Source organism: Trichosurus vulpecula, chromosome 1 (assembly GCF_011100635.1).
Source record: "Trichosurus vulpecula isolate mTriVul1 chromosome 1, mTriVul1.pri, whole genome shotgun sequence".
NCBI classification, from domain to species: Eukaryota; Metazoa; Chordata; class Mammalia; order Diprotodontia; family Phalangeridae; genus Trichosurus; species Trichosurus vulpecula.
In genome coordinates, this window is record NC_050573.1 from 99710449 (window position 1) to 99724538 (window position 14090).

The window sequence follows — 14090 nt, forward strand, 5'->3', positions numbered from 1 at the left end:
AATTGTGAGAAAACTCCTTGCATCAATCTTTGGGTCTGACTGGGTTTATGTTCAGCATAACCTAGGTTATGGTTAAGGATCTCTAAACAGTAGATAGATGTGGTTCAGTTTCCCAGTCACACAGGGCTGGGCTCAAACAATATAATGAGGTTTTCTCCCAGTTTCCACATTTGAATAAAATTTTCTCGCAAGACAGAATTTGGACTAGACCCATAATTGAATGGAAAAGGAACTGAGCTAGCCCCAGAATTGCATCACAAGATGGAGTTAGTGTGGTTCACTCAATTCCCACAATTAAACATTTGCTGACCTAATCCCCTCAATTCCTTCAATATCCTCAAAAGAAATAATGAAGTATGGATCACATAGACATTGAAGGGAGAAGATAATAAGTTCTATTTTAGACATATGGAATTCAAATAGTCTTTGAAACATCCAGGAAGAGATATACAGTATATAACCAACAATGCATAACTAGAGTTCTAGGGAAATTCTAGCAAATGGGTTGGATATATCATACATGCATATATCTATATATGCATATGCATATCTATCTCTGGCTATCTATCTTTAAGCTATTAAAGCTTAAAACCACACTAAGATCTCTGAAATACCCTATAGAGATTTAGAAGTTTTCATAGAAATAGTACTTCAAGAAAGAAAAAAATACAAGTAAAAAAATAGAATTTATGAAGTACGTTGGTACCCACCAATATGCAACCTGTCTTCAAGCTGTACACCCTCAGTCACTTATGATCATGAATTTTCTAGTTGGTGGTATTTTTCACAGATCCCTAGTACATGGACAAACCATCCTTTATACCTCCTGCAGCTCAAGATTTAGATAGACCACGTTGGCAGTTCTCTGATTTCCTCTCCTTACAGTTCTCTAAAGTTTATGCTGTAAAGGATGGAAAATGTGCTAACCCAGGGGTGGGGAACCTGTGGCCTTGAAGTCATATATGGCCCTCTAGGTCCTCAAGTGCAGCCCTTTGACTGAATCTAAACTTCCAAGAATAAATCCCTTTAATAAAAGGATTTGTTCTGTAAAACTTGGACTCAGTCAAAAGACCACACCCAAGGACCTAGAAGGCCACATGTGCTCTTGAGGCTGCAGGTTCCCTAGCCCTGTTAACCCATTTCCACAGACTTGCCTCAGTACACCAGAAGAAAGTATTTCAGCAGTTCTATGTCTGCTATGGCTATATTACAGTGTTGGCTATGGCCAACAAGGGCATGGCCACTCTGAACCTCGTCCCATAAACGACCGACTTCTGGCTTCACACAAACATTCACCCAGTCCTCATGAATCTGCTTTACCTCTATCTTCTCTCAAAGTATCACTGCAATTGATTTCATCTTTTCCCCACTTACCAGGTGGTACATGTTTCCTGACTGCTACAAGAATTTCATATAACATTACCAGCTTGAAAGACCATCTCAATTTTGCCCCAATCATCTCTCAAGACACATGGATCTTTTAAAACGAAAATAAGTGGGAATTATAAAAACCACTAGTCACTGCTTCCTGCTGCCTCTTGGTGGAGTAAGGCAGGGAAGCATTCATCATCATCATTAGGGGAGGGGAAGAAAGAGACAGACAGGCAGGCAGAGATGGACAGGCAGACAGAAAGTCCCCACTACAACAGCACAATCATGTGGATTCAGTGCAGGTTGAATGACCACATTGAAGTGGTGGTCCCTAATGGTTAATTTTGTGGGAGATCTGTAGCAGCTGGTCCCAGGGACTTTTCCTTGGTCCTGTGTTATTCAACATCTTTAACCAATGATTTGAATGAAGCCATGCTTGTCAAATTTCTGGATGGCATAAAGACAGAAGAGATAGGTAACATGTTGATGAGGTAGCCTAGTATAGTGGAACAATCACTGGCTCTGGAATTAGAGAACCTGGGTTCAAATCCAACTTCTGGAGCTCACTACCTGCATGATCTTAGGCCTCAGTTTCCCCTTCTATAAAATGGAGGTGGAGAGATTGGACTGAATGATCCCTGAGATCTTTTCCAGCTGTATATCTATTATCCTATGAGCGTATGTGTGACCAAGTAAGTATGAAAAGAAACCTCAACAGGTTCAAATAATGGGCCAAAATAATAAGTTGATATTCATAGGGCTAATATTTGTTTCAAAAAATTAAAGCATAGAATTGTGAGGGTATGGTTAGACATTGATCCTTAAATAAAAGGGGCTTCAATGTATTTAAAATTCAGTATCAATCAACAGTGTGACTACATAGATAGCAACATTGAAAGAGGCATGATCCTCAGAAAGAGGGTATTAAAGATTGTTAGATTGTACTGGCCAGATCACATTTGGACTGTATCTGTTCAACTCTGTTCACCACATTTTAGGAAGAACATCAGTGGTCTGGAATACAACCAAAGATAGCCAGGATGATGAGAGGACCAGAGAACATCCTGTACAGAATATTTGAAGGAACTTGAGCTCCTTAACTTAAAGAAGAGAAGATTTAGGGAGCATCAATAGCAGTTTTCAACTATGGAAGAGAGATCAGAATTGCTCAGCTTGGCCTCAGAAGGAAGATCTGGGACAATGGGTAGGATTTTCAGAAAAGCCAACTTGAATTCAATGAAAAGGAAAAATACTATTCGAAGAAAAGGAAAAATATTACAAAGATTAGAAATATCTCTGAAGTAGAAATCAGTGCCTTGGGAAGTCATGGGGCCTTCCTCAATGGCCTTCATCATACAAACTGGTTAACTACTTGCTAAGGACAATGGAGAAGAAATACTTAGTCAGATTCAACTAGCTGGTTACTAAGGTTCCTTCCATTTCTAAGATTTTATGATCCCGTATCTCTAGGATTCTTTCTGCTATCCTATGCTTATTCAATGCAACAAGTGGACTCTCAATTTATTAAGCATCTACTATGGGCCAGAAACTACACTGGCACTGGATATACAAAGACAAAATCAGAACAGTCCTCACCTTCAAGTTGTTCACTTTCTACTGGGAAGAGGGATAACTTGAATGCTGGTAAGCAAAGTAAAAAGCTATACAAAGTAAATGCAATATGATCTCAGGGGATGAGGAGAGAACACTAGCAAGATGTTTTGGATATAGGAAAAATTAGAAGAGGGAGGACCAATTAGTTGGTCTATTACATTAATTTCAGAGAGAGGTGAGGGTTATTAGCAAAGGCCTCATAGGAAGTAGCCAACAGTCAGCATTAAGCAGGGAGAGCATTCTGGGCATGAGAGGAGGATTATGGGTAGGTAGAGAGAAGGAATATCATATTCAGGAGAAAAGCAAGGTCTCTCTCTGTGTGTGTGTGTGTGTGTGTCTGTCTGTCTGTCTGTCTGTCTGTCTTTCTGTCTCTGGGTCTCTCTGTCTCGTCTCTCTGTATGCGTGTATGTGTGTGTGTCTTTCTCTGTCTCTGTGTTTCTCTCTCTGTCTCTCTCTCTCTCTCTCTCCCCTACACTAAAACTAAATCTTAGATGATTATTGAATCATAGAATTTAGAGATGGAAATGACATTAGTAAATCTTCTAGGGATGGGGAACCTGGGGCTCTCTGGGTCCTTGGGTGTGGCCTTTTGACTGAGTCCAAGTTTTACAGAACAAATGACTAGAATGTAAAACACATGATGGGGATTAATGTGCAATCAGTATGAAAAGATAACACAGAGTCAGATTACAAAGAGATTTAGGCAATCAACAAAGCAGTTTATATTTTATCCTAGAGGCAATAGGCAGCCACTGAAGTTTCTTGAGCATGTGAGTGGCATGGCCATCTTCTTGCTTTGGGAATATTAATGTGACAATTGATTGTAAAATGGTTTGGAAAGAAGAGAGACATGAGGCAGAGAGACCAATGGAAAGGCTGCTTCAATAGCCCAGGCAGGAAGGAATAAAGCTACCAATAGTCAAGGAGGGTTAGACTATGCATAACTTCTCCACAGTCTTAAACCACTGTATTTTTTTTTGAGGCATTTAGGGTTAAGTGACTTGCCCAGGGTCACACAGCTAGTAAGTGTCTGAGGCCAAATTGGAACTCAGGTCCACCTGACTCCAGAGTCAGTGCTCTATCCACTATGCCACCTGGCTGCCCCTAGACCACTGCATTTTAAAAAGTACTTCTTTCTCCAGCTAGTAATTTGGGAATAGAAAACTGCCTCAAACCATACCTATGTTGTATTTATTGGGAGTAGAAAAGATGAAGGTTTTACGCTAATGAAATTATTTTCTTCCTTACATTCATTACATCCTCTGAAACCATACTGGACAAATTGAAATGAGGAGGAGATGACAGAATTTATCAGTTCAGGGACAATTCAAGGAACACCCTAGTGTTATTTCTCAGTTACACAAATAGTTGGTGTGTCACGGCAAATGGGGAATATACAATAGCCTTTTTAGAGTTGGGATTTACATCTTCTTAACCATGATTGTATGGCTTAACACTTGGCTAACCCTTGTGGGTCTGTGGACAAATAACTATTAATCAAAAGCAACTCTTAACAGCCCTTTGTCCCTCCTCTCTGCTCCTTCTCTCTCTCTCCTCCTCATTAAAATGTTAATAGTTATTCTCCTCTGCACACCTACAGTCAAGGCCCAGGTGACATATTCTGGCATTGAGACCTCAACCTTACATAGGGGAGGCAGAAGAGAGTTGAACCCTTATGGAAGTAAATTCTGACTGAGATGAGCCTGAGGACCATGGAATCATAGGCGTTTAGAGCTGAAAGGGATATTAGAACAGAGAGTATTAGAGAATGATGGGGATAAGGACCAGACTTAAAATTTAACTGGTATAGGGAACTCTGAGGAGAGGAAATACCCTCTACCAATGGTGCTCTGTACCTCCTCTACCACATAGAGGCTTGGAGAGGTGCCATGAGCAGTTAGGGAGTAAAGGACCAGCCCAGAGGTAGACTTAAACCTAGGTTTTCCTGGCTTCTGTCTCTGTCTCTCTCTTTTCCCCTCTTTCTCTTTATCTCTCTGTCTTCCTCTGGGTCTCTCTATCTCTGTCTCTCTCTCTGTGTGTGTGTGTGTGTGTGTGTGTGTGTGTGTGTGTGTGTCTTTCTCTGTCTGTCTATGGTTTGTCTCTGTTTACCTTTCTGTCTCTCTCTCTCCCCTACACTAAAACTAAATCTTAGATGATTACTGAATCATAGAATTTAGAGATGGAAATGACATTAGTAAATGTTCCCAAGGTGGGGAATCTGCAGCCCCAAGGCCACCATGTGGCCCTCTAGGTCTTTGGGTGTGGCTTTTTGACTGAATCCAAATTTGTTCTGTGAAGTCTGGATTCAGACAAAGGGCCACACTTGAGGACCTAGAGGGCCACATGTGGCCTTAAGGTCACTTAACATTTGGCTAACACCACCCCTCTGTTAGACCATAGAATGTCATACAGAGAAAAGAGGGGAAGAAAGATGCATTTATTAAGTGCCTACTATGTGCCAAGCACTGTGCTAAGTGCTTTACAAATATCAGATCCTCATAACAACCCTGTGAAAGAGGTGCTATTATTATCTCCAGTTTACAGTTGAGGAAATTCAGGCAAGCAAAAGTTAAGTGATTTGCTCAGGGTCCCACAGCCAGTAAATGTCTAAGGCTGGATTTTAACTCAGGGTTTCCTGATTCTAAGCCTAGTACTCTTTCCACTGCACCATCTAATGCCAAGTAGAGTGTGAAGGGTACTTAGAATGCAGTATGGTTAGAACACAAACCATAGCATGTTAGATCTAGAAGGAGCCTTAGTATACAATTTTAGAGTTTGAAGAGATATTGGCAGTCATTTTATAGATGGGATTCTTACTCAATTTCATTAGTATTTTGGCAGATCTGTGATCAATAAAGCAACCAATAAGCAGTTATTAAGCACCTGTTATGGAATAAGCACTGAGCTAGGTACTATAGAAACAGATTTAAGAATCTTACATTTGAATGGGAGAGACAACAGCTTTATATAAAACATCCGTGGTGGGGTCAGTCCAGTACCTTAACTGAAATTCAGACTTGTAAATTAGGTTCCCCAGAGATGTTCTAGGGTTAACCCTGAGAGGCTATACTTCTGTTACTGTTTCTCCTGAACCCCCACAGATAGCCTCTCCAGTCAAATCAGCCAGTCCTCTGAATTACTTATTACTAATTAGAAAGGATATGTACTAAGAAAGTATATAGAACAATTGATAAAAAACATTTCTCCCAAAAACCCGGGGCATGCTTTCCTAAATACATACAATGATTATGGGGTGAATGCATGTGAATTTAAAATATAATGGTTGTGAGGCACATATACAAGAAACAATTGCTTGTAACAAAAGGGAACATCCCAGTCCCTGGTTCTAGAAATCTTCTCTTTCATGGGGTCTTCATGAAAGTCTTCTCAAAGTGTAGCTCTCTGCTGGGATCCAAAAGTCAGTGCCTTCTTAGAGTTCAGAGAAAGCACTTCTTTTTATCATCAAAACTGATGCTCTCTGAAGCTCCTGTCAGATGAGTGTCTTTTCACATCTGTTAAAGACATATTTCCACTACTATTGGCCACTACCAATCCAAAGGATACTGCCACCGCTATTTTTCAATTCCAACCACCAAATCAACAAATATTATTAGAAATAACAAATCTTTGTTTATGTGTCAGACATTGTGCTAAGTACTGGGAAAAAAATATAAGCATAAAGATAATCCTTGCCCTCAAAGAGTTTATATTCCAAAGGAAAAAATACACATATTGCAGAGAACTCAACAGTTGGGTTTTTTTGGGGGGGAGGGGAGTATAGATTATTAAAGTATCCAGCAGGAAAGCATGGTAAACAAAATCCTACAAAGATGAGTCAGAAGTACAGCCTGAAAAAGAATGAAGACGTGTATGACCAGGACCTCTCTTTACAGTGGAAGTTCTGGGAGGAATTATCCAATCAGAGAGTGAAGATGAAAGGACAGAGGGTACTTCTAACATGAGAAATAGTCTGGGGGGTAGAGTGAGCTTCCAGGGGGAAGAGGTTTCTATGGCATGGTAGACAAATTCCTGTGGATGAGTCAGCAATGCAGGCTGGAGAGGGATGAAGACCTGTGGGACCTCTAGTGGAACTTGGATATCCTAGATTCACAGAGTCATCTGAAGACTTCTGTCCCAGAACTCTCATTCATCTAATGTCAATGCGTAAAAAGACAAGAGACAAAGACAGTCAGGTGCTCATAGCCATCATGACTAGATGGAGAACAGGCAGCTCCCCTTTCCTCACCCAGCTTTCAGGAGCATATAGTAGGTGTCAGAAGTGGCACTTCAACTCAATTCCTTCTGAATTTCTATTTTCTATGCCTCACTGTCTTTAGTCTAGTTCACAAACTCAGTGTCAACCTCAACTCCTCTCTTCTGCTCTCCTCACTTGTCTAACCAGTTGCCAAATCCTATCATTTCTCCCTTCACAACATCTCTTAAATCTGTCCCCTTCTCACTGCTCATATAGTCACTACCTTAGCTCACATCTCTATCCTCTTGCCTGGCCTACTGCAAAAATAGCTTCCTAATGAGTCTCCCTGCTTTGTCTCTCTTCATTGCAATTCCTGCTCCATACATTTACCTAACAGATCTGACCATGTAACACCTCTTCCACTCAATCCTTATTACCTCTGGGATCAAATGCAAAGCCTTTTTTATTTAGCATTTTTGCCTTTCCAATTTTCTTATATTCTACTACCTTTTATTCACTCTAAGATCTAGCCATGCTAGCCTCCTTGCTGATCCTTACCCAAAATTCACTCCATCTCCTGCTTTGTACCTTTGCATTGTGTTTCCCTCTTTCCATTCTTCAAATCTTAGAATACCTTAGAATATCTCTTTAAAGCTCAGCTTAAGGTCCACTTTCACTAGGAGCCCTTCCTTGTTACTTTAGTTGCTAGTTCTATCCTTTCTAAGGTTGCCTTCTACTTTCTCTGTACTTGTGTTACAAAATATCTCCTTCATTAGAATTTAAGCTCCCTGAAGATAAGGACAATTTTTGCTTTTTCTCTGTAACCTCAGTGTTTAGTCCAATGCCTAGAACAGAGAAATGCTTGTTGATTGATTATTATAGGATCGTATAGTTTAGAGTTGAAAGGAAGCTTAGCAATCATATAATTTAAGCTCTTCATTTTACAAATGAAGAAACTAAGGTCCAGAAAATAAATGACTTTTCCCAAGTCAAACAGGTAGCATTTGACAGAGGCAAGATTCAAAATCTGACTTTCTGACTAAAAAAACAGTGTATAATCCACTACATCATACTGCATGTACTTAAAAATGTTTTTAAGCTACCAGCTGTCAGTGGCCAATTCTTGTACTGATCTTTTCCTCAGAGTTATATATAGTCCTATATTATTTACATGTATTAGTCAGCTGATTTGGGTAGAGGAAATAATATTAAGCCAGTCCATTAACAATAGATGGCAGTTATAGGAAGGTAGATATTGGCTTAAAATAAGAAAGAATGGTTTTGGTTTTTAATCAATTAGTGCTATTCGAACATGAAGTGAGCTGCCTCATAAAGTTGTCCCTGACATTAGAAATGTCTGTCAAACAGAGAGGCTCAATGACAAATTGTTAAGGTTGATATCAAAGGATCAGCAGAGAATTTGGTGAAGTTGGAGGGATACCTCTGGAATCAACAACAAAGAACAGTCAGATAGAAGAGTATGTTCACTAAAACAAAACTGGAAAGGGACCAAGTGATGAAGGTTTTTAAATGCCAAATAGAGTGTTTTATATTTGATCTTAGAGGTAATAAAAAGTCATTGGAATTTATTGAATAGAAAGGTGACATAAACACACATATTTTAGGAAAATCCCCTTGCAGCTGGGCAGAGGATGGATTGAAATAGAGACTTGAGATAGGGAAAACAATTAGAAGACTTTTGCAACAGCCCAGTCAAGAGGTGATGAGAGCCTGTGCTAGGGCAGTGGTTATATGAGTGGAGAGAAGGGGATTTGTACAAGAGTTATTGCAGAGGTAGGAGCAAGATTCGGCAACAGATTGGATATATGGAATCAAGGATAACCCTGAAGTTGTGGGGTGGTGTGACTGAAAGGATAGTAGCATAGCTGACAGTGATAGGGAAGTTGGAAAGAGAAAAGGGTCTGAGGGCAAGGATAATTGGTTCTGTTTTGGATATGGAGATTGAGATGTATGTGGAAGATCCAGTTTTTGTATCCAAAAGGCTGTTGGTGATGTGAGACAAGAGCTTTGGCAAGAAAGTGGAGCTGGATCTATAGAGCTAGGAATCAAATGCATGGAGTTGATAGCTGAATGCATTGGAGCTGATAAGATCATCAAGAGAGTACAGAGAGAAAGAGAAGAGGAGCCCAGACAAAGCCACAGGGGTGTCCATGGTTAATGGGCGTGGTGTGGGTGAAGATTCAGCAAGGGAGACTGAGAAGAAGCAATCAGAAGGGTAGGAGAGCCAAAATAGGGCAGTGTCCTGAAAACTGAGTGTGTACTTTCTTTTGAACTATCCCCAAATGTAATGTGTTCCAGGATGCTGGCTGTATATTAGTGTCTCTCTCTCTCTCTCTCTCTCTCTCTCTCTCTCTCTCTCTCTCTCTCTCTCTCTCTCTCTCACTTTCCCCCATTCAATGAATATGTGCTGACAGTGTGTTATTGAGGAAAAAGCACTGTAGTGGAGGTGAGGTCCTGACACTTCTGCCAACCTGATGTGTGACTTTGGCCAAGTCATTTGACCCTTATGAACTGATGATCAGCCCTGTGAAAGGTTTCAGAGAAGTGAAGAAAGATGAAAATTATGTAAAGGCTAACAAACCTGGTAACCAAGAGATCAATGGTGACTTTGGAAAGGGCAATACCAATTGACTGCTCTGCTTATCCCTGTGCAGAAGATACAATGGGACTGATTCATAGGCCCCTGGAAAAATGATGCTGAGCTATCTACCATGCTTCAGTCTCCTTTGCTGCATGGTAAAGTGAAATAGAAACCAGAAGACCTGGAACTTTCTGTGTGACCCTAAGTAAGTCACCTCCGTTCTCTGGGATTCAGTTTTCTTCTCTATAAAATGATAGGTTTATACTAGCTGATATCTAAAGTTACTTTCTACCCTACTAATCCAGTCTTTCTGGGGACAATGTCCTTCAGTGAGGCTAGGACAATCCAGAGTTTTAGGCCACCATTCTTCCCTGGTAACACTGACTGTTTACCACCACACACTTAGTGTCTTAGATGTGCTGCCTTATTTATCTTTGCATGTGTATATACTTTCTGTTGAACTATCCCCCAAAATAATCTCTTCTAGGACACTGGCTGTGTCTTAGCCTCTTTTTTTATTCTCCTGCACTTAATGAATTTTGCTGACAGTATGTCATTGAGAGAAAAGCATTGTGCTGGAGGTTAAGTCCTGACACTTCTACTAACCAGACGTGTGACTTTTGGCAAGTCATTTAACCCTCCTGAGCCTTATTTCCTTATCTGTAAATTAAGGCTAAGAACCTCTGCCCCTTCTGTCTCACCAACCTGTTGTCAGGATCAGATGAGAAATTGCTTGAAAAAGTACCTTATAAACCACAAAGAGGAAAGAAAAGAAGTATAAGTCATAGTCTCTTCCTTCTATGAATTTATCAGATAGTTGTGAAGACAACACACTACCTGCCTCTTGCAATTTCCTAATTCTGACATTCTGTGCTATAGAAAAGATTCTTGTTCAGATATATGTTGGTCATGGATCATTTCATTTCTCTGTTTATATCCCTAGCACCTAGTGTTATGCATATAGTATATAATAATATACTATATAATATACAGAAGTATACAATAAATATAAATACAATTGCATGTAGTATACAATAAATGTTTGTTAAATTGAATGGAATTAATTAGATTACATCTAATATGCATTCTACCCCCACCCCCAACTCTGGAATATCTGACATTAAGAGATTCTCATGTCCATTTGCCTTACCCTATGCTCTTCTCTAGACCCAAAACCCATGAGTCACTAGGACCAAGGAAACACACCAGACCTAAGAGCAAATCCTTGGCCTCTGACCAATACCCCCAGAGGACAAGAGGGTCATGTGGAAAAAAATGAGCCTGTCCTCCCAAGATAGGGGGATTTTTTTTAGTTTTATATGGCGATAATAGAAGCTACATGGATCTTTCAATGGAAATGAGGACAAGTGTGAACTGCTCCTTGAACTCAACTAATATCCACTGGGCCCAGCCTTATAAATGGTAAGGATCCAGAAGGGACAATAGCTGCCAAAAAAAAAAGAACCCTAACAAAAACTCTTGTATGTAGCCTGGGTAGCATGGTGTGTAGCAGAGGTGTCAAACTCATGGCCCAAGGCACAAGCATCAAGCAAAACTGCCAAATAGGGCCAGAGTAGATTAAAATGTAATAGGAAATATTTAACAACATAAATTAAAATATAATACAACATAAACAACATTACTTTGTGGTTTTCTAATTCAATATGTGGCAGGGATCCTTTTCTATTTGAATCTGACTCCACTGGAAAGAGCACTGGATGAAAAGTTAAAAAATCAGGATTCAAATCCTAGCTCAGCCACATGGTAGCTGTGTGACCTAGCTTTTCTGACCCTTACTTGTTTCATCAGTAAAAATGGAGATAAAAGTATTATCTTGACCTACTTCATTCAGTTGTGAGGAAAGCACTTTTTCAAACACCTATGCCTTTATCCAAATCATTGGTACAAATATTAAATAGCACTAGGCCAAGTACAGACCCTTGGGACACTCCACTGAAAACCTCCTTCTGAAATTATATTGAATCATAATGATTGCTCTTCAGATTCCGTCATTGAATCAAGTCTTTTGTTGTTCAGTCATTTCACTGGTATCCTACTCTCCATGACCCAGTTTCAGGGATTTTTGGCAAAGATACTGGAGTGGCTTACCATTTCCTTCTCCAGGTCAGATGAGGAAACTGAGGCAAACCGAATTAAGTAACTTACTCAGGATCACACAGCTAGCAAGTGTCCGAGGCCAGATTTGAACTCAGGAAGATGAGTCTTCCCAACTGTAGGCCCAGAATTCTACCCACTGTGCCACCTCACTGCCTTAGCTGAATCAGGCCTAGATCCACCTAACTGTACAACTGTCTAGCCCACATTTTTCCATCTGGTTCACAAAGACAGCATGATACACTTTGCCAAATGTTTTGCTAAAACCCAGGTAAATCATATCTAAAACCTTCCCTTCATCCACTATGTTAGGCCTGCCTACAAAATCAGCTGAGTCTGGCATGAAGTGCCTTCATAATGTCATGGCTCATTTTAATAAAAGATTCTTGATTTTGCCAGGAATCAAGGTCAAGTTCTCAGGCCTGTAGTTTAATCCACTCTCTTTCCTTTTTATATCAATCAAGACAACAGCTGCCCTTCTGCTTTACTATACTCTCCCCATCCTACGCAATCTTTTCAGGATGACCAATAGTGGCTTAACAATTGTCCCTACCCATTCTTTCAATACTTCGAGTTAAAGTTTGTCTGGGCATGTTGACTGGAATTCTTCTGGGCAGTTGTATGCTCTCTTAGGCTCTCTATGCTTTTCTTAGCAGTTTTTGTTTTGGGCTCTATTATCCAAAGATCATTCAAATTGGCAAAGAAAATAGAGGCAAGGCCCTCCTCTCCTCACCCAGGGCTCAGTGCAAGCTAGCCACCCCCAGGACAGAGGACCCTTGGCTTGATCCAGATGGGGCAGAGCTTGGGGATGGCCTGGCCAAGAAAGAAGATAAGAAGATGAAAGCTGCACGACTCAAATTTGACTTCCAGGCTCAGTCACCTAGGGAGTGGACCCTGCAGAAGGGAGACATTGTATACACCCACAGAGAAGTGGGCAAAAACTGGCTGGAAGGAGAACATTGTGGGTGGCTTGACATCTTTCCAACTAATTAAGTAGAGGTACTGCCCCCAAATGAGATCCCAAAGCCCATCAAACCCCCAACCTACCAGGTACTGGAATATGGAGAAGCTGTGGCCCAGTACAACTTCAAGGGGGACCTGGAGGTGGAGCTATCCTTCCAAAAGGGTGAGAGGACCTGCCTGATAAGGAAGGTGAATGAAAATTGGTAAGAGGGTCGAATCTCAGGGACTGGAGGACAGGGCATCTTCCCTGCCAATTACATCCAAGTCTCCAAAGAACCCAGGCTCAAGGTCTGCGAAGATGGCCCTCCCCCCACCCACCTGAATCTGGCTGGCTCCCAAGTCCCTGGGTTCCCATACCTGGGCACCTCTCACCTACCAAGGCCATCTGGTTCCCCCTCTGCACCCCAAAGCACAGCTGACATCACTGATTGGGGGGGGCAAACCTCTCTCTATCATACTGCTTTCACCTTTCCTTCCAGCACCCAGGAACCTTTCTCATGGACCTCTCCATCCAGACCTTAGAGTCAGGGTCTTGGTGCCTCCAAGACACTACCACCCCACCACTGGGGTCCCAGCCATCACCAAGACTTTTCTTCCTCTTTGGGGCCCCCTGTACTGGGCAGTATATCAATATTGGCCACAAAATGAAGGTGAATTGCAGCTTTGGGAAGGAGACCAGGTGGATGCTATGCAGCAGTGTGACAATGGCTGGTTTGTGGTTGTCCCCTGATGGACCCAGAAATTTGGAACATTCCAAGGAAATTATGTGGCCCCTGTGTGAGTGCTCACTTTGGCAGCCTGGAGCAAGCCCAGAGCTCTGCCATAGGAAGGCCCAGCCCAGGGGGTGGGGAGAAGGGGTGGGGGTGGGAGGTGCTACACTTAAGACACTGATGGCAAGGGCTCTCTCTGTAACCTCCCCTTCCTCAGCTAACCCCCACTTCCCACCTACAACTACTTTGTTGTGGTTTTTCTCTATGACCTGAGGGAGGATAGGGGTGGGGTGGAGGTGGCAAGAGGGGAGGGGCATCTCTAGGATGCCCCAGCATTTGTGAGGCCTCATCCTGTGTCAGACACAACTGCCAACCCTCTGCCTCCTCTTCCCATCCTCCCTGTCTTAGAGGACCTGGAATAACTATGCACTCAGACTCACAGGCATTTCTCTAAAAGCCCCCTTCCTTCACTGTATAGCTCTACCAAGGACTAGTTCCCAGCTTTATTGAGACCAGACAT

At 41.5% G+C, this 14090-nt stretch overlaps 1 pseudogene; it reads left to right on the plus strand.

The window, feature by feature from the left end:
- The first annotated feature begins 6815 nt into the window (after positions 1–6815).
- On the plus strand, positions 6816–13843 carry LOC118834114 (annotated as a pseudogene).
- The last annotated feature ends 247 nt before the right edge of the window (positions 13844–14090 follow it).